This window comes from Equus przewalskii, chromosome 7 (genome assembly GCF_037783145.1).
Source record: "Equus przewalskii isolate Varuska chromosome 7, EquPr2, whole genome shotgun sequence".
Lineage (NCBI taxonomy): Eukaryota > Metazoa > Chordata > Mammalia > Perissodactyla > Equidae > Equus > Equus przewalskii.
This window is the reverse complement of record NC_091837.1, coordinates 33,112,163-33,135,800: the sequence shown is the minus strand read 5'-3', so window position 1 is coordinate 33,135,800 and position 23,638 is coordinate 33,112,163. Positions and strand designations below refer to the sequence as shown.

Below are 23,638 nucleotides of genomic sequence, written 5' to 3'. Positions count from 1 at the left end.
GAGTTAATTTATTAAAAACCTTTTGAGAAATTTGCTTAGTGTGTTCTTGAGAGAATTCATTTCAAAAACCATGTCACTCATTTTTGTACCTTTTATTTCATCACATCTGCTTAACTGAAGTCCATAAATTCTTGCCTTATCGTGCATATCAAAATTCTGTAGTCAGATTGCTTATTGAAAGTAGTGAGTAGAATACATATGTGATTACACAAACAAATATGCATAGCTTTTTTGCTTTAATTGTGGTCTTTTGAAAGCTGAGGTTTTAGAGCTACCTCATGAGCAGTCAGTTCTGTAGATTTCTTTTTAATCTTTTTTTTTTCTTTTAGGAAGATTAGCCCTGAGCTAACATCTGCCACCCATCCTTCTCTTTTTGCTGAGGAACACTGGCCCTGAGCTAACATCCGTGCCTATCTTCCTCTGCTCTATATGTGGGGCACCTGCCACAGCATGGCTTGACAAGTGGTGCCATGTCCACACCTGGGATCCGAACTGCTGAACCCGGAGCTGCTGAAGTGGAACGTGGGAACTTAACTGCTGTGCCACCGGGCCGACCCCAGTTGTATAGATTTGTATAATAATGTGAGTTATGTCACTGGCAAGCCAGTATATTTTCCATCCTAATTTTTCAAGTATGTGTCTATTAGAGGTGAAATACATGGAAAGCTTATGAAACAGAATGTGCCCATTTAAAAAGATACTGCATTAAGTTGTATTTGTAGCAGGTTATAATTTATGTATGTTTTAGTTCAGGTTATTGATAAACTGTGATTTTGTTCATTCAGTTTATTCTAGAAGGTCACAAGAGGATTTTAGCTTTTAAAATAAGAATTCATAGGGCTGGCCCCATGGCATAGTGGTTAAAGTTCGGCGAGCTCCCCTTCAGTGGCCTGGGTTCACGGGCTGAGATCCCAGGCGGGGACCGACTCCACTAATCAGCCAAGCTGTGATGGTGACCCACATACAACGTAGAGGACGACTGGCACAGATGCTAGCTCAGGGTGAAAAGCAAAAAAAAGAGGGACCGAGCAAAAAAAGTCTTCCTCAGGGGAAAAAAAACGAATTTATAAACTCTGTATGATACTTGACTACCCTTTAGGAAGATATGAGGAACAATTTAGGAGAAAATGAAACCTAAGAAGGAAAATATTTTTGACAGTTTAAAGTACCTGAAAGAAGTCTGTTTTAAGGCTTCCAGGTTTAAGGCTAGCAACGATATCTCCTTTTCTTTAAGTCTTAAGCACATAGGAAGGGAAGTAAACAGATGGAGAAATTTTGTCGTCCGTAATATAGCTTCCTGGTGCATTTCACCGGCAGAAGCAAGGTCACTGCCTGTATTCTCCTTTCAAGGGAGTCTGTATTTCAAGGTTTTCTGGCCTCTGCTTTGGAGAAGGCAAGACTCACAATGTGGGAAATTACCTAGACGCTAGACAGCTACATGTGACAAATGGTTGCAATAGAATTCATATTAATTTTATTAACCACTTTTTTAATATTTTTCCATATAAGAAGAGCATGTAATATGAATTTTTTCTTAGCTAGTGTGAGAATATTTACCTTCTTCTTTTTATCATAATAGATTCTCAACAAATTTTGAATGAATAATAATACTTAAAATTTATTGAGTGCTCCTTGTGGAATGGGCTGTTCCAAGTGAATACGTTAAGTAATCGATAGAAACTGAGCCAAAAGACTTGACTTAGAAGGTTGTGCACATTTGATTTAGATAAGACGACAGAACTACTTAGAAGGGGAAGGGTCATGATGTGTTGGGGTCTTCGGTTCTGAGCTGTAAGTGGGTAGGTGCTCCAGATTTTAAGAGATTTGGAAGAGAATGCTTAGAATGACCACTTTTGAGTAATTATGAGGAATGGGAGGGGAGAGAGGTAGGATATTATAGGCCCACTTAAAAATTCACTTATAGTGCTAGCAGTTAATACAGTGACTGGAAAATAATAAATGCTCAACAAACTTTTGTTTTTTAAAAAAACAACTTTTGAAAATTGTGGTAAAATGTACATAACATAAAATTAACCATTTAAGTAGTTTTAAGTGTATAATTCAGTGGCATTAAGTGCATTTACTTTGTTGTGCAACCAGCAGCACTCCAGAACTTTCTCATCATCTCAGTCTGAAGCACTGCACCCATTAGCAGCTCCTCGGTACTTCCTCCTCCAGCCCCTGGCAACCACCATTTTACTTTCGGTTTCTATAAATTTGGCAGTTCTAGATACCTCATGTAAGTGGTATGGTATGGTATTTGTCCTTGGGTATCTGGTTTATTTCACTTACCATAATGTTTTCAAGGTTCATCCGTGTTGTAGCATGTGCCAGAATTTCATTCCTTTTTTAACACTGAATTTGTTTATGTTTGTTTGTCAGTGGACCTTTGAGTTGTTTCCATCTTACAGCTATTGTGAATAATAGTATTGCTGTGAACACTGGTGCACAAATTTCTGTTTGAGTCTCTGTTTTCGTTTCTTTTGGGTATATACCTAGAAGTGGAATTGCTAGGTCATCAGGTCATTCTACATTTAGGTGTCTGAGGAGCCATCATACTGTTTTCCACAGTTACATTCCCACCAGCGATGCACAAGGGTTCCAATTTCTCCACATCCTTGCCAACACTCACTCTGTTCTGTATTTTTTTAATAATAGCCATGCTACAGGATATGAAGTGGTATCTTATTGTGGTTCTGATTGTATTTTCCTAATGATGAGTGATATTGGACATCTTCTGATATGCTTATTGGCCATTAGTATATATTCTTTGGAGAAATATCTATTCAGGTCCTTTGCCCATTAAAAATTTTTTATTGATGAGTTTTGTGAATTCTGTATATATTCTGGATATTAATCGCTTATTTGATATGATCTGTAAATATTTCTCCCATTCCACAGGTTGTCTTTTCATTCTCTTGATAGTATCTTTTGATGCACAAAAATTTTCACCTTTGATGAGGTCCAGTTTATCTACTTTTTCTATTCGTTGTTGCCAATCCAGTGTCATGAGTCTTTTCACCTATAGAGTTTTATAGTTTTAGTTGTTATATAAAGGTCTTTGATCCATTTTGAGCTAATTTTTGTATATAGCATAAGGTAAGGGGCTAACTTTATTCTTTTGGGTGTGGATATCTGGTTTTCCCAGGACCGTTTTTTGAATGAATACACTTTAAGTGTTTTTATTGAACTATAAAATGCACAAAAAAGTATGTGTATCATAAGAATACAGCTCCATAGATTTTTATAAAGTTGAACACATTATGAACACCAGCACCCAGATCAAGAAATAACCTTACCGGGACCCTGGAAGCCCCCGGCTTGCCCTCCTGGTCACTCCCCCAGTGCCCCACCTCACTGATGATGATTGCTTTCCATAGGTTAGTTTTGCCGGTTATTGAGTTTATATCTGTCAAATCAGACTATGTATTATTTCATGTCTGGATTCTTTTGCTTAGCATATTGTCTGTGAGATTTATCCATGTTATTCTATATAGCGGTAGTTTTTTTAAAAATTATGTAATATTCTATTGTATGAATATACTACAATTTATTTGTTCTCCTATATATGGGCATTTTGATTATTTCCCATTGGAGATATCAGGAATAGTGCTGCTGTGGACGTTCTTGTACTTGTCCTTGGGTGAATATCTTCATTTTCTTTGGATGTATATACCTAGGCGTAGAATTGCTAGGTCCCAGGAAATGTCTACGTTCAGTCTTAGTTGTTACTTGCAGCTGGTTTTCTAAGGTGGTGATACTAATTTGCGTGCCTGCTGGTGGGAGGTGAGAGTTCTAGTTGCTGCACGTCTTGTCTAGCATTGCTGTTCCTTTCTTGTTCATTTTAACCGTTTTGGTGGCTGTATAGTGGTAGCACTCTGATTTTAATTTGAATTTCCCTGACACTACTGAGGTTAAGCATCTTTTCAAATGTTTACTGGCCACTTGCGCATCTTCTTTTGTGAAACGCTCATTCAGTGTATTAGGCCATTTTTCTGCTGATTGTCCGCCATCATCTCACTGATTTGTGGGAATTCTTGAGATTTTCTCAATGAGGCCTCAGTTTGACATGTGTAGTGCAGATATCTTCTCCTGTTCTTTGGATTGCCTTCGTAATGGGGCCTTTTAATGAACACGTGTTCTTAATTTTAATGAAATCGAGTGTATGTCCTTTTTTCCTTTACGGTTGGTACCTTTTTGTGAGCTTTTAAAAAATCTTTACCTAGGGGCCAGCCCCGTGGCTGAGTGGTTAATTCTGAGCGCTCGGCCTCGGCAGCCCAGGGTTCCGCTGATTGGGATCCTGGGTGTGGACATGGCACTGCTGGTCAGGCCATACGGAGGCGGCATCCCACATGGCACAACTAGAAGGACCCACAACTAAAAATCTACAACTATGTACTGGGGGGCTTTGGGGAGAAAAAGGAAAAGTAAAATCTTTAAAAAAAAAAATCTTTACCTAAAGTCATGAGGGTATTTGCCAGTTTTTTTTTTCTCTAAAATCTTAATTATTTTAAGATCTACAATACTTTGGAGTTCCTTTTGGTGTATAGGTCTGGTAGAGAGCAAGATTCTTTTTTATACCATGTAGATATCTGGTGATCGAGACCATGGTTTTCCTGTTGCACACTCTATTGCAGTACCTTACTTCAAATTATGTCCCCTTTGTCATAAATCATGTCTGTTTCTGAATTCTCTTATCTGTTCTGGGGTGCCTGTTTATCTTGCTGTTGGTGTTGGCTGTCATATTGTCCCCTGTAGCTTTATAATGTCTTGATATCTGATAGTGCAAACCATCTAGATTTGTTCTTATTCTGAGCCCTTTGCATTTCCATATAAATGTTAGAATCAGTTTATCAATTTTGTAAAAAGAAACCATACACGTTAGGATTTTTATTAGATTGTATTGAATCCATAGATCACTTTGGGAAGAATTGTCATCTTTGAAATAATTGAACTTTCCAAACCATGTATGTGGTATATTTTTTCATTTAATTGCATGCTTTAAAATTTTTCTCAATAATGTTTTATGGTTTTCAGCGTAGGGGTCTCATTCATCTTTTGTCAGATTTGGTATTAAATCTTTAATATTAATTAATGCCACTGTAAATGACTTTTTAAAATTTTATTTAAGAATTTTTATTACTAATTTATAGAAATAAAATTATTTTTTACATTGACCTGTGCGCAGCAATCTTGGTAAATTCACTTCTTTCTAGTAGTTAATTGCTTCTCTTGGATTTTTTGTGTTCAGAAGTATATTGCCTGGAAATAATGAGAGCTTCTTTCTGTTCAGCCCTTATGCTTTTTATTTTGTTTTCTTGCATCATCGCACTGGTTAGGACATCTAGTATAACCTTGATAGAAATGATAGTGGGCATCTTTGTCTTCTTTGCCATCTCAGGAGAAAAGCTTTCAGTAATTCACCGTCAAGTATGCTGTTTGCTCAAGACTCATTGGAGATGACCTCTATCAGAATTAGACAGGTCCCTTCGATTCCTAGTTTGGTAAGTTTTTTCCTTTTTAAATCGCGGATTGGTGTTGAATGATGTCAGTTGCTTTTTTTTTTCTTTCTGTTGAAATCATATGATTTCCTCTCCCTTTTAAAAAGGACTTTTGCATTCATGTTCATGAAAGATTGGTCTGTAATTTTCGTTTCTTATAATGTCTTTGTCAAGTTTTGATGCTATTGTTATCTTGATCTCGGAAAATAGATTGAGAAGGTTAATTCTTTTCTTTTCCCTGGCAGAGTTTAATGTGAGCTTTCTGTTGTTTCCCCCTTAAATGTTTGGAAGAATTCACCAGTGAGACTGTCTGGGCTTGGAGTTTCCTTTGAAGGAAGGTTTCAATAAGGGATTCATTTTCTTTCATAGACAAAGTAGGATTCAGATTTTTAATTTTTTCTTGATTTAGCTGAATATGTTTTGTTCTTAAGAAATTTGTACTTTTCATTTAAATCATCAAATTTATTAGTGAAAAGTTATTTGTGAGATGTTTTTATTTTCTTGTTAACATCCGTAAGATCTATAGCCATTTTCTCCTTATCCCCACTTGATATTGTCAATTTGTATTTTCTAATTTTTTTCTCTTTATCAGTCTTGCTGCGAGTTTATCAATCTTATTAATCTTTTCAAAGATCAAACTTTTGCCTTTGTTGAATTTCTGTATTGTACATTTGATTTCTATTTCACTGATTTTGTTCTTTTTAAAAATTTTCCTTCCTTCTGCTTTCTTTGGATTTGATTTTCTATTCTTTTTCTAGCTTCTTCATAACTCACTTGAGGCTATAATTTCATTGTAAACTCCTGTTATAGGTGCATCTCACAAATTCTCAGAGGTCGTATCTTAATTATCATTCAGTTAGACATATTTTCAAATTTCTGATGTGATTTATTCTTTATTCAGTGGATTATCTGAAGTGTATTGTTCAATTTCCGGGCAGTCGAAGATCCTCTAGTTAAATATTTCTTATTGATTTATTGCTTAATTCCCTTGTGTTCAGAGAATATATTCTGAATGGTTATGATTACTTGAAGTTTGCTTTATGACTCAGCATGTGGTCAGCTGTGGTGAATGTTCCGTGTGCATTTACAATGAAGTTGTCTGTTGTCTTTGTTGGTGCAGTGTTCTATATGTCGTCAAATTTGTTAATTGTGTTCAGATCTTCTGTAGCCCTAATGATTTGATTCTTTGGGGAGGATTGGGGTTTCTGATTGTTCTATAACTGTCGAGTGTGGTGTAGTTAAGGCTCCAACATGGTTTTGAATTTGTCTGTTTCTTCTTTTAGTTCTCAATTTTTGCTTTACATATTTTGAAGCTCTGTTATTGAGTACGCACCAATTTACAGTTATTTCTTGCTAATGGATTGATGCCTTTATAATTATGAATGTCCTTTTTTTAATCTCTGGTAATACTTCTTGCCTTAAAGTCTACTTTGTCTTATATTAGTATAGCTTCATCAGTTTTTTTTGAGGAAGATTAGCCCTGAGCTGCCAATTGTCCTTTTTTTTTTTTTTGCTGAGGAAGACTGGTCCTGAGCTAGCATCCATGCCCATCTTCCTCTGCTTTCTGTGTGGGATGCCTACCACAGCATGGCTTGTCAAAGAGTGCCATGTCTGCACCCGGGATCTGAACCAGCAGACCCCAGGCTGCTGAAGCGGAAGGTGTGCACTTAACTGCTGCACCACCGGGCCGGCCCCAGTTTTTCTTTTTTTTCATAAGTGTTTGCACGGTATGTCTTTTTATGTTAAAACAACTTTTTTTAAAAAAACTATTTTTTGGCCTTGTATTTAAAGTGTTTCTTTTGTATGCAGCATATAAATGGGTTCAGTGTTTAGGTTTCTAAAATGCACTCTGATAACCTTAGTTTTCAACTGGAGTATTTGGCCCATTTTCATGTAATGTAATTAATGACCGGCATTCATATCTATCACCTACTATTTGTATTCTATTTTACACACTCTTTTGACCTGACACTTATCTCTACTTTTATTAGCAAACTTTTAGTGGTTACCTTAGGGATTACAAATCTGTATCCTTACTTTATTACAGTGTAAAACAATTTATTACTTAGTTCACTTTCCTTCCTCTTTCTTAGAAAACGTTAATTCCACTTGCCCCTCCCACTTTTTATGTTACTGTTGATATACATGTTAATTCTAGACATGTATAAGACTCAGAAGACCTTAATGTTATTATTAATCAGTATTCATTTATATTTACCCACATTTTTACCTTTACCTTTATTTTTCATGTCTGTGTTCTGTTAGGGATCGTTTTTCTTCAACCTGAAGAATTCTCTTCCTCCTTTTCCTCCTCTCCTTCTCCTCCCAATTCTTTTAGTATGGTTCTGCTGTCAGTGTAGTCTCTCATTGTTTATGGGTCCAAAAACATCTTTGTTTTGTCTTTGCTTTTGAAGAATATTTCCACTTGTATAGAATTTTTGGTTGACACTTACTTTCTTCTAGCATTTTTTGTATGTTTGGTGAGGAAGATTGTTGCTGAGCTAACATCTGTGCCAATCTTCCTCTGTTTTATGTGGGACGCCACCACAGCTTGACTTGACAAGCAGTGCTAGGTCTGCACCCAGGATTCGAACCATGGAACATGGGGCTGGCTCCTCTTTTAGCATTTTAATGTTGTCATTCCATTGTCTTCTGGCTTTCATTGTTCTTGTTGGAAGTCAGCTTTCTGTCTTATTGTGGCTCTTTGCCAGTAATTTCTCTCCCTTTCCCTTGGCTACTTTTAAGATTTTTCTCTTTCTCTTTATTATATTAGCGCTCTTATTATGATGTGCCTAGATGTGGATTGATTAATATTCATCTTATTTAGAGCTCAGAGAGCTTGTTTTATTTAAATAAACTTTTTACCAAATTTCAGCGTATATACATAAAAGTGCATACAATGTAAGTGTTCAGTTTAATGAGTTTTCACAAAGTAAACACAGCTGTGTATCTAGCAATGCTATTAAGAAACAGAAACACACCTCAGAAGCTCTTTCTTATATCTCCTTCTAGACATTATCTTCCAAAAGTAACAACTATGTTGACTTCCAGCGCTGTAGGTTAGTTTGCCTATTCTTGGTTGTTTGGTATGTGTTCCTGTTTCTGTCTCTATTCGATCAACATGTGTGTGGGATTCACCCACATCAACGCGCATATTTACAGTTGGGTCATTCTCATTGCTGCATGCTGCTTTTTCATTCTATTGGATGACTGTACCATAATTTATCCATTCTACTTTTGATGAACATTTTGTTATTAGAAATGTACTATGAAAATTCTCATATATGTCCTCTATTTAATATTTGTGTGCATTTCTGTTCTAGGAATGTTGTTGTTAGCTATTAGGATATGCATCTGTTCAGCTTTAGTAAATATTCACAGAGCTTTGAGAATCTGTAGTTTGATGTCTTTGATCAGTTTGGGGAAATTTTTGACAATTTTCTCTTCAAACATTGTTTTTTACTATTTCTCTCACTCTTTTTCTTTTTGGGACCCCATTTACATTTTGCATCTTTTCATTGTGTACTGCATATCTTTTATGCCCTTTTTCTGTGTTTCCCATCCTTCCTCTCTGTTGCTTCAGTTTGGATATTTTGTTTTCTTAGTCTTGTCATCCCGATTACTGCAGCATCAGTCTGCTGTTAAACCCATCTCTCAGAGGGCTTCTTATATTGTGTTGTTCAGGTTTTGAATTTCCATTTGGTTCTTTTTATATATGCTAAGTATCTGATGCTATTCTCATTTTGATTTTCACATCCTCTCCTTAATTTTCTTGACTGTATTTATCATAGTTATTTTAAAATCCTTGGCTATTAGCTCCAATCTCTGTATCACCTATGGGTCTATTGTGGTTTTTGGCCAAGTTATCTTCTCTCTTATCAAGCATAATAATTTTTGATTGAATGCCAGATATTGTGTGTGAAAAGTTTTAGAGGCTCTAAATGTTCCAAGTTGATATTATGTTCCTCTGGAGAAGATTTACTGTTTCCTTTGCGAGGCAGAAAAACTTGGAGATTGGTCTCCTTAATATAGCTGTGTTGAAGTTGGGTTATAGATTCTGTAGATCTCAATCTGTCTCCAGTTGGTTCCTGTTCCTTAGGTCTACCCCTCCAGGTGTTTACTGAGAGTCTGTTGTGTTCACCTCTTCTCCTTGTTGAGTCTTTCATTCTGGTCGTTGCCTTCACAGTTCTGTGAGACTTTAGAAAACTCTACGTTGCTTACAGATACTTATCACTTGGCTTTTTCCCTTTTCACCTTACTACATTCCAGGATGAAGTGAGTCATGTGGTTGAGAGCCTTTGACTCTCCAATTTTGACCCTGTAGCCTCACAAGGTCACATAAGCTCCATCATGGACCTTCACGTGTGCAAATATAACCAGGAAAGTGTTGATGCAGATTAACAACTCACCTCTCTGTTTTTCGTTTCTTTTTGTGATCTTAACCTTTCTAGTTCTCATTACTTTCATATGTCTCTGATGCTTTTATCAGGTTAGTATTTTATTTAGCTTTTCTTGATGTTATTCAAGGAAGTATTGGTCTGCCATAAACTATTTCCTTCCACTTGGATGTCCTCAATAAATGTTTATTTGCAAAGTTGAACGGCTTTTAGAAGTACAGGGTGTTGCAGGTGTGACCTATGACTGTAATTCAACCCTTTAACTACTAAATTTGATTTAATAAGTGAATGCAAAGTATTAGGAATTAAAGAATGGCTACATATGCCCTTTGGAGGAATAACTCAAATTTGATAGAGGATCTTTAAGGTATTTCATTAGAGTAAAGAAACATGCATTATTTTTAGTTTTTTAGCTTCTATTGATTTTAAAGCAGTCACAAAACTCTTAATATTCATATAATTAGTGTGCTGTGAGAGCATCTTATTTTTTTCTCCAAGACAGCAGTTTATTTCTGAGAGCCTGGATACCTTAGAAAGACAGATTTTGGAGAGACAAAGGTAAAACCTTAATGGTTCAGGAGAAGTATTAGGGAATGCTTTTTTAGTGTTGTTGGGATTATATTTTCCTTTCAGTGATTTTGGCCATATACAAAGGGGACATTTCAGAAATAAATGAAATGATCTTATTTAACCCCAAGCATAGATTTGGCAGAGCAAAGATACAAAGATATGTGTCAATAGAGAGTTAAAATTATATGAGCAATTTTGTAAGGACATCAGTTCATGTCTTTTTGGAAATCACAAATAAATCTCCTTATCCAAGAACAAAGCATACTTCCCACAAACTAGAAGGTAGATTTGCTGTATATGACCTATCCACAGGAACCACTGCATTTCATCCATCATAAGATGCTATTGATTGTAAGCTGCTCTGTTAAGGGCCAGTAGTAAGAAAACGCAGTGCCAATTAAACAATTATATGATACTTTCTTATCACTAAGAATTTATATTGTATTGAAAGAACTGTGCTGTACGTACTTAAGCATATGTTTTTATTATTTATTACTCTTAGACATTTTAAAAAAGGAAAATAGCTTAGTCAGTTGGATTGGGCTTTTCTAAAACTTGATCACCTTCAGGGTCCAACTCTCCTGAGTGGCTTTTGGCTCAGTGATGAGTTGTCTGTGTTTTCACATGGTTTCAGCCTTTGTGCCCTCAGGAGGGTTGATGTTGAATCATGTCTTAAAAAGAGTGTTTCAGTATTGTCTCCAGGATCTTCCTCCAAGCTGTTGGCATATGTTCTGCACATTTTGATGGTGTCATCAGATGACTTATCTGAAAAGAACTAGGACATCTATTCCTTCTTCAAATGATCTGCAAATGGTTTGTGACGAAAGCATCGAAGCGTTCCAGTTGTTCTGTCCAGCCGTCAGGAGGCACAGCCACATCTCTGCGCGGGCGGGCGGTGATGACTACTAAGAACTGCTGCCTGGCCGGCAGCACCGCAAGACCGTCTTGATTGCAGATGTGTTAAAACGTACAAAATGTGTTTTGTTATCAATCAGATATGGCATACATTGGCATATATTGCCACTACGTAATATCTGGCTACTCTGTACATGATGTGTACTGTATTTCTGGCCACAGACATATGTGTCTTCTGGCAGACAGAATGGAGAGAAAGAATGAGTTTAGTGCACTGCTTGACATTAATATTTGATATTCAGGGATTATGGGAAAGATCATTTTCACATTATTGAGTGACTAGGAACAGAAAGAGGCACAAGAGACTCTGAAAGTGGATAACAGAAACAGATACCTTGTTTCCATTGATTTGCCCAGGAGATTGTTGTAGTCTCTTCCTATATAGCTGGAGTTATGCCCCAAGTTACATAAACACATATATGAGCATCACTCCCCTCCCCACCTGTGTCCTCTCCCTACACACAAATCTCTCATTCATAAACAGGTAGGTGCTTTGTTTTCGCCAAAATCTCACCTGCTCTTGCCTCTACATCTTCCAAAACCCATCCATTATCCTTATCATTGATTCCTCCTCTTTAAAAACTTTAATTGATGCTTTATTTTGTGCCATCTCTTAATTTCTCTAAAACTCTAAATGTCAGATCTTCTTAAATTTCAAATAACTAAAAATCATTTTGTTTTGAAGTTGTCGTTTATAATTTTGTGAGGTCTTTGAGGTGGTTGGAAGAGCTCTGAGACATTCTTGAGTCCAGGCTGGGCTCACAGAGTACGATGTGGTTCCTGAGTTAGAGCAATGCTAGGATGACAGTCCAAATCTTTCGTAGTGTTTTAAAATGCGGACTCTTTAGAGAGTGGCTGTCTTCTTGCTGTCGCTTTTACCACTGCTGCTTCCTTGCTTCTAAGATTTTTATTAGCCTTGACTCTTAGTTGTAAGTGACAGAAATCCACCTCAAACTGGCTTAAGCAGAAAAGAGATATTATTAGCTCATAAAACTAAGAACTCCTGGTGTGGTTGGATCAGGTATGGCTGCATCCAGGCTTGTTACTCTCAACACTCAGTCTGCTGTCTTCTGTGCTGGCTTTGGTCTTAGTGAAGCTCTCTTGTACTGGTGGCCTCTGCAGGTCCTGACTTACTTTTACTAATTTAACAATCTCAGAAGGAAAGGTTCTTTTGCCCAATGTTTCCAGAGTCCTAGAATCAAATAAATCTGTTTGGTTTTTCTTAGGTTATATATAGGTGAAGCAATTACTGTGGCCAAGAGGGTGAATTTTACTATGCTGGCCCTTTCTGGATTACCTGCCTACCGTGAAACTACGCATGCAGACTCAGAACGAAGCTCCCCAAAGTAAAAAAAGTAGCCGCACAGAGCAGGAGGATGTGGGGCTGGATTCTCCTTGCTGGCACTACAAGCACAAGTCCAGTGGTCTGCAGCACATAGAAGTTATTTGGTTTATCAGAACAAAAGGGGAAAGTAAAAACTTACATCAGTGAATCTGGAACTGGATCCAAGGAAATAGATCCCTAACCTCAGTCCTGGCTCTCTCAGGTCTGAAGGGTAACGTTACTCCCCAACTTCAGAATTATGTCCGTTGGTCTGAAGGGCAAGAAGCTGCTGCCACGCCAGGAGGGCAGAGTTTGCGGTTGGAAGAGCCCGTCCTCGGGAGCAGGAGCCCCAGATGGTACTTTCAGCTCTGAGGACACAGGCCAGTTATTTTTCTGCTGGCTTGTGAGCTCCTGGAGGGCTAAGATTGTGTTTGATCTTACTTTTTAAACACTTTGTCTCTTTAATTTTTCTTCCTTAGTTTCTCCTTCTACGTCTCCTGCTAGATAGATGCTGAGGCCTCTTAAGTTATGCTCTGTGTCTCTTCTTTCGTAATTTTTAGCACTTGCTCTTCCTGTGTTCTATTCTGGGTGATTGTTTCAGCTCTGGATTCCAGTTTACCAGTTTTCTAAAAAGTATACTTATTTAACTTATCTACAGAGGTTTTCAAACTTTGTGTATTTCATTTCTAGATTTTCTATTTACTTTTCAAATCTGCTTTTTCTTTATTTGAACAATGTTTTATTCTTGTCTGAAGGAGTCTGTATTTTCATTTATTTCTTCAAGAGTTTCTACATTCTTAAGTCCTCCTAGGCTTTTTCTGCAGTGAAGACTCCTGGAGTGCTTGCTTGTTTCTTTTTGCTTTTGTTGACTCTTAAGGGTTTCCTCTGTAGCTCTGGTCTGGGAGCTCCTCATCATCATGGAGTGTCATGAGTTCTGAGTGTCCCTGGTGGTGGAGATGCTGTGGGGTGATTGGCTGTCACTGACTTGAGCTTTCTGCATTGCTGGGGGGCCAGTGGCACCCCATCCCCAAGTGCAGCACAGGTTTGGGTTTCTGATTTCTTGGTGATTGTCTTTCCACTAACGTCTCAGTGAAGGTGGATCTCTTCTGTGCTATAGCCCAAGCAGTGAGTAAAGGTGTGATAGTCCTTAATCAAAGACAGGACAACATTTTCTTGGTTCTTGGCTGTGTAGACAGAGACAATTTCTAGCTCAAAATCATGTTTGCAGCTTATGGTGTCAGCTCCTATCCAAGGGGGGAATAAAAAGCAAAGCACCTAACATGTATATCGCATTTAATTTCCTCAGCATTATCTTTGTTTCTGGCATCTGAAGATTTCCCTTTTTCTTGTGAGGAAGATTGGCCCTAGGCTGGCATCTGTGCCAACCTTGCTCTATTTTGTATGTGGGGCACCTCCACAGCATGGCTGATGAGCAGTGCTAGGTCTGCACCTGGGATCTGAACCTGCGAACCCTGGACTGCCGAAGCGGAGCACAGGAACTTAACCAGTACGTCACTGGTCTGGCCCCAGGATGTCACTTTTTTAATAATCCAGAGGTCAGCTGTGTAATACAGATATTTTTGTTATATTTTTCCAATATTTCTTTTTTTCCCCTGCATCTACTCAATTGACTATCTTGACCAGAAGTCACTTATTTTCTGTATTTCTGTAGCCCCTAGTGTGTTGTCTTTCACATGGTGGAAATTATATATATATATATATAAAAATATGAAATACATGTATATATGAAATTTTATCTGTATTGCATGTGCACACATATGTATAGACATGCATATATATAAAAATACAATTAAAAAAATTTTTTTATGCTTAGAAACTAAAAAAAGATTTTTCTACCTGGAAAGAATAATTACAAGGCTGACAGAAGAAACTAGATCTGCTGCATAGAAAGGAAGAAACTTGAATTTGCTGCATTGTCATAATAAAACGTTTGTAATACTTACAAGTTTTAAAAACACTTTCAAAATATATGCATACCATGGGAGGCAGAAGAATGACCCTCAAAGACGTCCACATCCTAGTCCCTAACGCCTGTGAAATAGATGTTACAAGGCAAGGGGGAATTACAGTTGCAGGTGGAATTAAGGTTGCTAATCAGTTCACCTTAAAATCAGGAATTTATCCTGGATTACTCAGATGGACGCATGTGATCACATGGGTGCTTGAATTGTGGGAGAAGGAGGCAGAAGAATCAGTGTCAGGATGGTGTGTTGTGGGAAAGACTTGCTTGCTTTGAAGTTGGAGGAAGGGGCTTGGAGCCAAGGAATGTGGGCAGCCTTCCTAGAAGCTGGAAAACGCAAGAAAATAGGTTCTTCTCTAGAGCTCCTGAAAGGAACATAGCCCTCTTGACACCTTGATTTTAGCCTACTGGGACCCATTTAGGACTTTGACCTCCAAAACTGTAAGGTAACAAGTTTGTGTTGTTTTAAGCAACCAAGTTTGTGGTGCTTTGTTACAGTAGCCGTAGGACAGCAATGTGCATCTGTGCGCCCCAGCGCTTCCACTCCAAGTGGAAATGTGCTGAATGTACGTTTCAGCAGGAGAGAGGCAGGAGAAAGTTCCAGTAGCACTATTTGTAATACCCCATTCCTGGAAATTACCCAAATGTCCATCAGAAACGAGACAGGCAAGTATGTGTGGCACACCCCGCAATACAAGAGTGACCTGTCTGCGTCCGCGTGCAACAATATAGATGTCTATCACAAACATCATGTCAGCAAAAGGAACCAGTCACAGAGTCAGTGCACACGTGTGCGTCTGTTTCTGTAGAGTATGAGAGACAAGAGTAACCTGGTGTTAGAAGTTGGCCTAACCATCACGATTACCCCTGATGGGGAGGTCGTGAGTGAAAGGGATAACATGTTTGGAATATTCTGTTTCTTGGTTTGGTGCTAGTTACAGGTGTTGAGTGTGTGAAAATTTATTGATCTCTACACTTACTCTTGCGCACTTTTCTGGGTCTGTGTTATACTTCAGTTAAAAACAGCACATGCCCCAAACCTCTTCGACAAGAGCTCTGCAGTCTAGGGGGTGTGGATGAGGTGCGGTCTCCTTGCCAGGACACTGGGGGCTCAGAGCCAGAACCGGTGATTGGATTCTTGTCGTCTGCTCTGGTCTGACTTCTTCCCTTCGTCATATCACATTGGAGAAAGTTACTCTAGTACTGGCTTTTGATTTGCCTGATGAAAATCCTGATTAGTACATTCCACAAATTTCTAATGGAGTCTTGAAATGCTCATAATAGAGACGTGCTCCAGTAACAAAACAGTTTGATTTATTTCTGCAAATAATGTATTTTCATGTCACTTAATGTGGCGTTTCCTTTTAGGCAGCAGTACCAGTTGTCGTGATTCAAGCACCAAGGTATTCCAGATACTCCTGGAAGGAGATTGATTTGAACGTGCTCAGTGGTGTGATGTTAGGAAAATTTAATTTGGGCGAGATTTCAGAGTGACTTTTGCTGGAAAATCTGTTGTAATGAGTGTAGTCTGTCCTCTTCAATAAAATAGGAAGGGTTCTGTCGTCTAAATCTTCAATTCTAGCTCCAGCTCTGTTATCAGCTAGCCACATGAACTTAGGCGAGCAGTTTACTTACACATTTTCCCACTATCTGACCACCAAAAATATATGTTACTATTACTTCTATGCATTAAACACACGCTTTGCCTCTGTTTGTAGCCAGGGACAGCAATGATATGTTTTTAGAAATGGAGCCATTAGTTAAGGTGTAAAATTTTGGAGTGAGACAAATCCTCGCTTTGTTCTGAGTGGCCGTGTCACCTGGGGTTTGATGACTCTAAAAGCGCCGTTGACGGGCTGCCACCACGTGCTTGGCGCACAGGAGGAGCAGGTGCAGGCAGAGGAGGGTGTTTATGATTTGTTCAGTGTCCCAGCTCACCCGTTTAAGGTTCTGAGCAAATGGCTGATGTTGAGGGAAGATAGAACTTAGTTTCTTGGTGATAATATTCTTGGGCAAATGAAACCTTTATAAAAGTAAATATGACGACATAGAAGATTACTCCTATAAAACTACGCCTGAATGTTGAATTTTTATTATAAATATTTCAAATATGTAGTGAAGAAGAGAGAATAAGAAAATGAACAACTCTATACTGGCCATTCACATTTAATAATCTCAATATTTTGCCATGTTTGCTCCAATTTTTAAAAGAAAGCATTGAAATTACAGTTGAAGTCTCCTGTCCCCAGAGCTGTTTATCTTCATCCTCCTGAGATATGACTACTTTGCTGTAGCTTTGTATCATTCTCAGTCATGTTTTTATATTTTGAGTAGATGTTTCTATATTTGTAAGCAAGCATTGCATAAATGGTCTGTGGTATACACATCATTCTGCAACTTGATCTTTTTGTTCAAATGTATTTTAGAGATTTATCTGTGATGGAGTATATATTACTCTAGTTCATTTATTCTAAATGCTGTATAATATTCCATTTTGGAACGTATTACAATTTGTTTATCCATTTTCCTATTGACAGGTATTTGGGGTATTACCAAATTTTTCTTATTACAAACAATGCCACAATAGACCTGTCCCTTTTGCACATGTGCTAGAGTTTTTCTGTCTATTTGGAAGCACCTGGAGCCACTTGGTATTGTACCAATTTACACCTCAGCCATTTGCAAGAGTTCCCGATGCTTTGCGTTCTCTAACACTTGATAACACTTACCTGCCAGCCATGCTCATGTGTGTAAGAGGGTATTTATTTTTAGTATGCATTTCTTTGTTTCCGTCTGATCTTACTGTAGATGCTAAGTCTCTGAGCCCTGGATATTCTTTCAGCAAATACTTTTTAGCTTAAGAGAACCAGAGTCAGTTTCTCTTACTTGTGATTTGTGTCCCCGTCTTTCGTTCCTGCTCAGATTTCACTCAGTGGAGCTAAAAATGCTGGGCTTCAGCCTCTGCCCTGGCCGGTCGGCAGCCTGGACTCCTTCCATGAGCGTGGAGCATGTGGTGTCTCGAGGGTGGCAGGAGCAGTGCGTGCCCCTGGATTATCTGCCTCTTACCGACTGCATGCAGTACATGCTCAGAGGGGTGTAGTGAGATGTTTTTTTCCAAATATAATGGAAAAAAGCAGGGAGTCTTGCTGAGAAAAGGGATTTAGAAATGGAAAATGGACTGTTCTGTTAAAAAGAGAAAGTACTGCATCTGTTCTTTTACCTCTGTCAGCTTTTCTCTTCTTATATTGGATGACTAAGCTGCGTCATTTCAAATGAGTAAAAAAGTCCTATATTTTATATATACGAAACAACATAAAATATGTCAGCCATGAAGCATAATAGAAAAAAGGTGCACCTATAAAGTAACATCGAGCTTAAGGATGAAAACATTATGATGCTATTGATTTTCCTCTCCAACCGCTATGCTGAGTTTTAGGTTTATCATTTACTTGCTTCTTCAAAATAATTCGCCACGTAAGAATGTATCTCTAAGGCACATATTGAGTGCTTTTGCTTGGTTTTGTGTTTTCACAATGCAGTGTAGTCTTCTGGCTCGCTTTGTTTGTGGAACATTACTTCTAATATTTACGTTCTTGCATATGCAGTTGCAACTGATTCATTTTCACGGTGCAATGCTATACTGTGTGAATATAACACAGGTTATTTTGTCGTATTCCTCTTGGTAGATACTTGGATTATTTCCTTTTTTTTACCCTCATTAATATGAACTTGTCTCCTAACAGAGTATAATTGCGGGAGTCCTGGGGTCATAGGATTTGCTGGAACATCTTCAACTTTAAAGTTTGTACCTAATTGTTTTTCTGTGGCTGAACCAGATCCCATTCCTCCACCTCCTTGCCAATATCTACTGTTGTCAGCGTTCTAAATTCGTTACTCTAATGGCTATGAATTGGTATCTCATTGTGGTTTCATTCTTTATTTCCCTAATTACTAACAAGGTTGAGCAACTTTTTTATAAATTTCTGTGTGGAATACTTATTCATAGTTTTGCCCCTGTATGGATTGTTATATCTGTCTGCTATTGCTGTCAAAAACACTGCATCACAAGCCTCCCCAGACCTCAGTGTCCTAAAACAACACATTCATTTGCACATGAATAGATCTTCAGGTGATTTATGATGGGGCTGATTTAGAATGGGCTTGACTGGGTGGTTTATGAAAGGCTTAGGGCCCCGGTGTGCTGAACTGGCCTGTGGGCTGTGAGCTGGGCTCCAGTGCGCCTGCCTGTGTTCATTCCAGGGCCTGCTCTGAAGGAGCAAAGGCTGACTGAGGCATGCTCTTGTAGTGGAGGACAGTTGCAGTGCAGTGAGGTGCAGACAGACTGCAGAAGCACATTTAAGCCTCAGCTCACTTGGCATCTGCCATTGGCCAAAGCAAGTCGTAGGCCAAGCCCAAGTCCAGTGCATTCAGCCCAACTGGAGCCATGGCAAGAGTGAAGCTGTCTCATTATATGATAGGAGAGTCGAGAATTCACTCTGAGAAAAGGGAATGGATGGAAAAAGGTACCTCATGGGCAGGCATACCTGGGAGATATTGTGGGTTTGATTCCAGACCCCTGCAGTAAAGCAAATATTGAATAAAGTGAGTCACATGAATTTTTTGGTTTCCCAGTACATGTAAAAGTTATGTTTATACTACACTATATTCTGTTAAGTGTGCAATAGCATGATGTCTCAAAAAACAATGTACAAAGGCCGACCTAGTGGCATAGTGGTTAAGTTCGTCTGCTCTGCTTTGGCAGCCCAGGCTTCACCAGTTCGGATCCTGGGTGCAGACCCAGCACCACTCATGAAGCCACGCTGAGGAGGCGTCCCACATAGAAGAACTAGAAGGACATACAGCTAGGATATACAACTGTGTGCTGGGGCCTTGGGGAGAAAAAAAGTTAAAAAAAGAGGAAGACTGGCAGCAGATGTTAGCTCAGGGCCAATCTTCCTCAGCAAAAAAAAAGCATAGAAAATGATGTACATATCTTAATTAAAAAATACTTTGTTGCTAAAAAATGCTCACCACCATCTGAGCATCCAGCAAGTTGCCATCTTTTTCCTGGCAAAGGATCTTGCAAAAAATGCCAATACCTGTGAAGGGCACTATAGTGTAGCACAGTTAAATGAAGTGTGCCAGTAAAACGTAACCAAGAGAGAGCAACAGTTAATAATGCTTATAATACTTAATCATAAGTAAAGCTGGCTATACTAATATCAGACAAAATAGACTTTAGATTCAAAACTGTCACAAGAGACAAAGAAGAGTATTATTTAGTGATGAAAGGGTCAACCCACCAGGAAGCTATAACAGTTATAAATATTTATGTACCTAACATCAGAGCACATAAACCTGTGAAGCAAACATTGACAGAACTGAAGAGTGAAACAGACAACAATAACAGTAGTAATAGGAGACTTCAAAATCCCTCTTTAAATAATGGATAGAATTTCCAAACAAGATCAATAAGGAATCAGAGGACATAGACAACACTATAGACCAAATGGACCTAACAGACAAATTCAGAACATTCTACCCAACAGCAGCAGAATGCACATTCTTCTCAAGTGCCCATGGAACTTTCTCCAGGATAAATCATAGGTTAGGTCACAAAACAAGCCTTAACAAATTTAAAATTATTGAAATCATACCCAGTATCTTTACTGATCACAGTGGCGTGAAGGTAGAAATTGGTAGCAGAAATAACAGGAATATTCACAAATATGTGGAAATTAAATAACACTCTTGAACAATCGTTGGGGCTGAGAAGAAATCAAAAAGGAAATTAGAAAATACCTCGAGACAAGTGAAAATGAAAACACAATATGCTGGAAGTTATGGGACACAGCAAAAGCAGTACTAAGATGGAATTTTACTGTGATAAATGCCGATATTAAAAAAGAAGAAAGATCTCGAATAAACAAGCTAACTGTTACACCCCAAGGACCCAGGAAAAGAAGAATAAACTAAGCTCAAAGTTAGTACAAGGGAGAAAATAATGAAGAGTAGGGCAGAAATAAACAAGATAGAAAATAGAAAGAACAATAGAAAATCAATGAAACTGAGTTGATTTTTTTAAAAGATAAAGATCTCATCAAGATGGCAGTGTAGGCAGACTCTGAACTCATCTTCTCCCACAAACGCAACCAGGTTCCCACTGTTCTTGGAAAAATTAACCTAGAGAGAAAACTGAAAACTGGATAAGAACCCCCACAGCAAGGGACAGTCCTGACTGAGGCACAAGAGGCAGAAGTTCCTTCTGAAGAGAAAAAAGCCACCTTGGTGTGGCAGAGCTTTACAGCCAGCCGGGGTGGGGGGAGCCACCCTAAGGTACACAGCCCTCCTGGAGAAGTGGGGACCTTAGCGGGGGTGTGTTACAGCTATAAGCATCCTTCAGACTCAGCACAACTGAGACCAGTGTCCTAGTATCTGGCTTCGCTGGCTGTTAACTGCAACAGGGACACCCCCAGAGAAGCTATTGAATGGAAGCAGAAAAAACCCGGCTCTTAAAGGCTGCACACACAAATTCATTCATCTCAGAGAGGAACCTAAAGTCTCCAAAAAGAAAGCTACACAGTCCTTTGGTGAAAAGAGACTCACCTGGTGGGCTCTGGGTGCATCTAGGCAAGAGGTGAGACCTCTCCAGAGACTGAGACACTGGTGGGGGCCATTGTTGTGCCCTAGTAACAGGCGTGCTGGCACAGACACTGAGAGGCACCATTGAGGTTCTTCCCCTGGCCTGATAACCCAGGAGTCTGCCACACCCACTAGAGCACAGATTTAATCCAGTTCAGCCAGGGCAGGCAGCCCACCCTAGGGACCGGCTCCACCCAGCAGCAAGCCCTTAGGCTACTTGTGGGCTTGCATTGATTGGGTGTCTTGGTCCTCTACAAGTGGGTAAGTGTGTCTGCCTCCGGGGGGCAGGACCTGTGTGAGGACCAGGTGAACTGTGGGGGGCGTTAGGTGGAGGCCTCTGCAGTAGGGTGACTGGGTACGCTCCAGGGGGTTGAGAAGTGTGCATGGACCATGGCTGTGTTGAGGGTGTGTGTGGACCTACAGGGGCTGGGCCTCATCAGTGGCAGGAAACCTGTGCTTCACCAACAGCCACAAAGGGGGTCAGCCCCACCTTCCAAAGCCTGAAACAGTTAGGTGCTCCCATGCCTGGGGCCAGCCCCACTCAGCTGCAATCCTGAGAGAGCTGACAACAGCCTTGCAGGCCTGGGGTGTACAGCAACTGTAAGCCCCTGAACCAAGCAACAAGCTATACTGGGTACCTACTCAATTATCAGAAAAAACTGCAACAGAAGTGTGATATTAAACCTTGTAGCCAATGGTGCTGGGGCTCCCGAAACCCAATTTACAAAGAGCCTACCAGGGAGGGAAAGACTAGACTCCCTGGATACCTGCAGTAAGAGCAACCCTGCCACACCAGAAGGCAACAGGCAGCCCACACAGGGGTCTCTCCTGGAACATTTGGACTGGTGATGAGAGGGAGCCACACTGCTAGGCCTCAAAAGGCATCTCTTACATAAGCCCACTTCTCCAAGTTCAGGAGACACAGCTGACTCATCTAATGCACAGAGATAAGCACAGAGAAAGAGGCATAATGAGGAGGCAAAGGGATACATTCCAAGCAAGGAAATAGGACAAAACCCAAGAAAAAGAACTAAATGAAACAGAAATAAGCCATCTACCTGACAAAGAGTTCAAACAAAAACTCATAAGGATGCTCACTGATCTTGGGAGAAGACTGGAGGAACACAGTGAGAATGTCAGCAAAGAATTGGAAAATATAAAAAAGAACGAATCAGAAATAAAGAATACAATACTGGAAATGAAAAAATTCCCTAGAGGGACTCAATAGCAGAGTAGATGATACAGAGGAATGGATCAGCAAGCTGGACGAAAGACTAGAGGAAATCACCCAAGCTGAACAGATCAACGAAAAAAGAATTAAAAAGAATGAGGACAGTCTAAGTCTGGGCCAACATCAAGTGCACTAACATTCATATTATAGATGCCCCAGAAGGAAAAGAGAGAGACAAATGGGCAGAGAATCCATTTGAAAAAATAACAGCTGAAAACTTTCCTAATCTAAGGAAGGAAACAGACATCCAAGGACAGGAAGCACAAAAAACACCAAACAAGATAAACCCAAAGAGGCCCACACCAAGACACATTATAATTGAAATATCCAAAATTAAAGATAAAGAGAGAATCCAAAAAGCTGCAAGAGAAAGGCAACAAGTGACATACAAAGGAAAGCCCATAAGGCTATCAGCGGACTTCTCAGCTGAAACCCGACAGGCTAGAAGAGAGTGGCATGACTTATTTAAAATGCAGAAAGGAAAAAACTTGCAGCCATGAATACTCTATCCAGCAAGGTTATCATTCAGAATGGAAGAAGAGATAAAGACCTTCCCAGACAAGCAAAAATTAAAGGAGTTTATTATCACCAAGGAACCAGTTCTACAAGAAATGCTGAAGGGACTTATTTAATTGGGAAAGAGAAGACCACAAATAGATATAAGAAAATTATCAAGGAAAACCCCCCCAAAACAGGCAATAAAATCACTGGTAAAGGCAAAAATATAGTAAAGGTAGCAGATTAACCACCTATGAAGATAATATGTAGGTTAAAAGACAAAAGCAATATTACCTATTTTAATGATAAGAGCATAATGAATAGACACTCAAAAATAAGATACGATATGATACCAAAAACATAAAATGTGGGAGGAGGGGAGTAAAAGTAGAACTTTTAGAAGGAGGTCAAGCTAAAGAGACTATCAAATCAATATAGATTTCTATATACATAGACTATTACATATGAACCTCATGGTAATCAAAAACCAGAAACCTATAATAAGTAAACAAATAAGTAAGAGAAAAGAAATCAAACATATTACTAAAGAAATCCATCAAACCACAAGGAAGAGAGGAA

The 23,638-nt window shown here is 39.0% G+C and overlaps 1 long non-coding RNA gene across 2 annotated transcripts in view; it reads left to right on the top strand.

The window, feature by feature from the left end:
- Nucleotides 1–23,638, top strand: part of LOC139084791 (uncharacterized) — a 69,381-nt gene that overhangs the window by 21,557 nt on the left and 24,186 nt on the right. For both annotated transcript variants that reach the window (XR_011542544.1, XR_011542543.1), the window contains 2 exons: nt 330–582; nt 5,402–5,504. This is a non-coding gene — a long non-coding RNA (uncharacterized lncRNA). The remainder of the gene's footprint in view (nt 1–329; nt 583–5,401; nt 5,505–23,638) is intronic.